The sequence below is a fragment of the Aptenodytes forsteri genome, unplaced genomic scaffold, assembly GCF_000699145.1.
Source record: "Aptenodytes forsteri isolate BGI_AS27 unplaced genomic scaffold, ASM69914v1 Scaffold146, whole genome shotgun sequence".
Taxonomy (NCBI): domain Eukaryota; kingdom Metazoa; phylum Chordata; class Aves; order Sphenisciformes; family Spheniscidae; genus Aptenodytes; species Aptenodytes forsteri.
This window is the reverse complement of record NW_008795128.1, coordinates 1,766,789-1,771,765: the sequence shown is the minus strand read 5'-3', so window position 1 is coordinate 1,771,765 and position 4,977 is coordinate 1,766,789. Positions and strand designations below refer to the sequence as shown.

The window sequence follows — 4,977 nt, the reverse complement described above, 5'->3', positions numbered from 1 at the left end:
ACACAGCGCGGTGAAGCCGGCAAAGGGAAAGCAGCGGGTCATGCGGCGGTTCTGCGATCTGCGATCGCCACGGCGGGGGGGGGGGGCCGGGGCGCGTGCCCCCCAACCAGGGAGCCGGGCACCGGAGGGTCCATCGGCTGCCGTTACACCGCACGCACCGTGGGGCTGGCAGCGCCCTCCTGTCTGACCGGCCTCACCCTGCCTCCCCCGGCAAGGTCCGGGGGCGGCGGGGGCCTCCTGAGACACTTCCCCCGAGCTGACCGCTTGCTGCGCCACGCCTGGGCTTGCTCCTCCCCGCTGCCCTTCACCGGCCCGCTAGGCAGGACCTCGCTCCCACAGCCCCACGCGCGATGGGTTGGGAACCCCTGGACTCGGGAGGGGTGTAGGAGACACCTCCGAAATCACCCCCGCTCGGTGGCTCTTCCCGTGGTGGCGGAGAAGAGCACAAAGCTCCGCTGCCTCCTGCCCCGCCTCCAGGCAGCGGCCGGGGCCGCGCCACCCGTACCCCACGTGCAGGCCCGGGGTTTGTCCTTCCTTCTCACGGACACCGGCCTGGGGGCGGGGGGGAGGTGCGACACGGAGGCTGTGGGAGGCTGAAGCCCTGAAGTAGCTCGTGGTTGAGGTGTACTGCCCGAACGGGCCGAAAGGACGGGAACGGCCGAGGAAGACGGAAAATCAACGGCGACTTGGTGCACGGTGTGGGTCAACCAAGACGCCGGAAAAGTCCAGCAGCGGCGGAGGGGGGGCAGACTGCTGTTTTTAAAGGTGGGCTTTTGCAACTCGCAGTGTCAAAATCTTTTTCTAGAAAGCAAGCCTTTTATATGATTTATTTGACAATGACCTCATTGCAAGCAGTAAGAAACCTCCTCTAGATGAGGTTTTCCGGAGATCCACATCCATCCGAGTCATCGACGACAGGTAGCCCAGAGGGCAGTTTTATGTGTAGTCTTTCCTCTCTCCTCTGCCTTGGAAAACAGGTCATACCCAAATCCAGCCGCTACTGCTGAAGATCTCCAAGCTCTACCAAAGCACCGCTCTGCTTCAGACTTCCTCCTCTTTCCGTGCTGCTCTGACACCTAGGAGAGCCTACTTCGGCCGTCCCAGATACCCACCACCAATCCCAGCTGAACCCAAAACAGTCACGGAGTTGATCTTCCTTGTCCACCAATTTTGTTACGTTGCTCTTTCCCTCCCTCCCTCACTGGCTTTCCAGCTGCTGCCACAGCCACTCAAGCTGGTGGCACTCACGTTCACGGGTCCCTACACGTAGCTTTGCCACCAGCCGGTTTTCAGGAACCCCCAGCTTTCCGTGCCTTCCTTGCCTCCGCTAAAGCGCTGCTGCCGGGCTGCAGCCATTTGCCAGTTCCCCTCATCCACTCCTTTAGGTTACTTTCCACGTGCCATGTTGATGCTGGATGCAGCCTCCGGGGAGCTCATCTGCCAACTGTAAACTGGATGGATTTACAAGCTATCTACAATTTACCTCTCCTTGTCCCATTCCATGTTCCCCAACCTTTGCCTCCTCGTTGTTCATAGGGCGTGAGCTCCTCGATGCAGGGATTACGTTTTTCAGAGTTTGGAGAGATCTTGTATTAGGTGCTACCCTAAATGCAACAGGTAAGTAGTACCCTGAGTGTTGTACCTTGAGGTCCCGATCAGATTATGGTGCCATATGGGTGCAGTTACAAAGACCGCTGCAACCTCAAAGCTCTTATTTAGAAACAAGACACTTTTGTGTGACATCAACTAGCTGATGCAACGAACTGTGTCCCCCAAGATAGACAAGATTGCACTTAATGATCTTTCATTTACGCTAAGGGAAACAAGACCAAAGAAATTAAATGAAAACATGCTTTGATAGGTTTATCTGTTTTATTAGTTTAATAAAAATAAATGTTTTTTACATTTCCTGTTATTAAATATATATATACACACAATAGCTTTTCACTCAAAGATACATAATTAATAGCAATCAAAGGTTTCTGTTTATAATCTGCTTGTGGAAAACAATTAAATTCATAGTGGCATTCAAACTTCATTGGATTCAACAATACACTGTCTGCAGTGATGCAGATTAAAGACATTAAACTATCATACACTTTGCAATTAAAAATTTGTCAAGTCACTGTCTTATTGGCTGACCTATAGGTTTATGGTTGATTTTTAGAAATTCATCTTTATCATACAGCAGTCATATCAGATCTAATGGGAGGGAGCATGTAACTGGATTTCGTCCTATTCCACAACAGAAGGCATCCATCCTCCCGGTGATTTAGCTCACTTTTCTTTTGTTTGTCAGTCACTCAATTGTGAAAGGTGACACCACAGAGGATCAAGCTCTCACCAAGTTTTCTTCCTGTTTTTTCCCCAAGAAAGCCCACCTACTGCTTACTGGCCACCATTTTTAGAACAGTGTGATTTGCTACGGCTAACTCCTGCAGTCTTTACACAAGGAAAATTCATCTGTAACGTAACACCTGCAAAAGACAGGACTTTGATTACAAGGAAGTGCAAAACTGCTGGGATAATTTAATTTTCCTTTTGTTCCATACTGGCCTTTCCTTAATTTGTAAACCTACTTTAATCAGCATGGAGAATTTTGGCATTTCTGCATGAACACTTGTGTGTTGGAAAGAAACAACGTTGTTACAGCAAAAGAAAAGAACACAGGTAATCAGAGGGAGGTTCAAGCATCACTCCTCGTTGGGATCATAGTGCAACTGTAAATTGTTAGAGCATGCGCTTGCTGTGGCCACATCACGCTATTTTCTTCTACTGGCTGTCAAAGCAGTTCTCAAACTGTTTGCAGGATAACCACACACCGCCGATTCTCACTCTTTTGTCTTCCAGAGGACCAGGCAATAAAGAGACAGGATACAGCAAAAGCATCTGAAAAGAGAAAAGGAACCAGTTTGGCTCTAGTAAGAGATCTGCTACAAGTCAAAGGCAAAACAAGAGCTAAAGTGAGGGATGGAAGGTAACGGTATGATCACCAGGGTCACCAAGTGTTGTGAACAGAAGTGGGCTGGGCAGCTGGACAGCATATGTAGAGGTTGGAGGAAAGGAGACGGGTGTTGGGCAACCTGCTGAAGGGAGCAGGCAACTTCCCACTGGACATCCATGTAAGCCACACTGCAGTTACCACGGGGATGCTGCCAATTATAAATGGGTCAGAAATAGGGAAGGAAGTATGTGGGTGCTATGAAAGATTCGTTGGCCTTTGTCAGAGCCTACCTATCTTTCATTATAACGTCTACTGCCCACTGTACTGCAGTTGTGCTGCTCCTGAGGCCTCTTGTCTGAACAACCTTGTTGCGGGTCAGGACAGAACCTGCTCCGCTGTTCTCTCGGGGAACCAATAAATCCCTTGACAGAGAAGCACAGATACAGCAAGGCAGTCCTCAAGTTTTCTGTGTTAAAAAATAATACCAGTTATTCAACAGCATTGCTATTTTTTATGCTACTCTGTTCAGAGAGAAAGGCAGTCCTCTGAGAGGCTTACAGTCTACATTTAGAAGAAGATGAGTCACAGGCAGGGAAAGGGACTCACTGGAAGGGAAGGAATTATACAAAGGTCAAGTGAGGGGGTTTTGATCTCTTGCTTACAATCATCACATTCCTGGGCAACAGGCATATCCCCCTTCTCAGGGTTAACCCCAGTCTTCCCACGAGCTTTGCAGGTCTGTTCCCATTTCCCATAAGCTGCTGCAAAGCCCAAAGGAGCACCCAGTCAGCTGAGCTGATGGAACAGACAGGCATTTTGAATGTACTCACACATCAACATGCACACATATGTATATGAGGATACCTTGCCAAGGCCCCAGAGATCCACATTTCCACAGCATCCTTTATCAGTTCGGGCATGTAGTCCGTTCCAGATGACTGCAGATGCAGCCTGGTTCAGGGTGGTGAAGCAAGCCTAAGTCAACCCACAACTCAGCTACATTGTTCCATCGCATGGAAGGTGGCCAAACTGTATGGCAGATCACAAGAGAGACAAAAGAGAAAGTATTTAGGAATGCTAAAGTAGTAAAGACATGCATGAGTAAAAAAGCAACAGTAAATAAAAATGAACACAAAATAAGGATGTAGAACTACAGAGAAGACGACATCAAAAGGAGACATAAAGCAAGCAAAAATATAGCAGAGAGGAGAAATAAAATACAACAAATAGGGGATAAAAGAGCATCCAATAAGAGACATTCAATTTTTATTAAGTTTTTCTGTGACTTTGCTGCCACAAGTACCTCACGAGCGATCACACATCTCAGTGAGACCACATTCCCATGTCTCACACGTATATCCTCCCTCCTGCCCTGCTCTCCCAGTACCTGAGGAAGACACCTCTTACTACAAGCCCACAGATGAGAACCAAAGTCAGTCACTCACTGTACATACAGCGAGGCGTGTGGCCAGGGGGTGTCAGCACTCGGGAGGCCTCAGCGCTGGGATCCACTCCTCACCCTAGCCTGGCCAGCCCAGCTGGCAGTGCCGTCTACTCTGTAGCAACCCGGAGAGTAGGATGGGGGACTGCTGGTTATCTGTGATGTGTCGCTTTTTTCCTGCCGCTGAGAAGAGGTGTAGTCATTTGTTTCATTAAATGGCATTCTTGTACCCAGCGCTAATTTTATCCCTTTACAAATATGTTTTTCATTCTAGCAAGTCAAGTGCAACTCTCCTTCCTGTACAGTCATTCTCCTCTCATGCCTCTCTTACCCTTACTCACACTTACTGCAGTGAGGCCAGATTCAATAAAGTGCCTGGCTGTTGCAGGGCTGAGCACTGCAGTGTGTCTTTGCCTAAATCCACAGCCCCAAATTAAGAGACGCTGCCTCAGCGCACATTGAAGGCAAAAAGTAGAATACCTAAGAATGGGATCTACACTGTCCATCCTGTTAAGTGAAGAACTCTACAGGAATCAGTTGGACATGCCAATAAATCTCTCAAGACACCTCAAATAGCTGGGGTGAGGTAAGA

General features: G+C 48.8%; 1 long non-coding RNA gene across 1 annotated transcript; it reads right to left on the bottom strand.

The window, feature by feature from the left end:
* Positions 1-1,858: 1,858 nt before the first annotated feature.
* LOC103897453 lies at positions 1,859-3,970 on the bottom strand. Its single transcript, XR_657490.2, has 2 exons — positions 3,809-3,970; positions 1,859-2,889 (listed from the first exon to the last, which is right to left on the bottom strand). It is a non-coding gene; the product is annotated as an uncharacterized LOC103897453 (long non-coding RNA).
* Between the last annotated feature and the right edge of the window lie 1,007 nt (positions 3,971-4,977).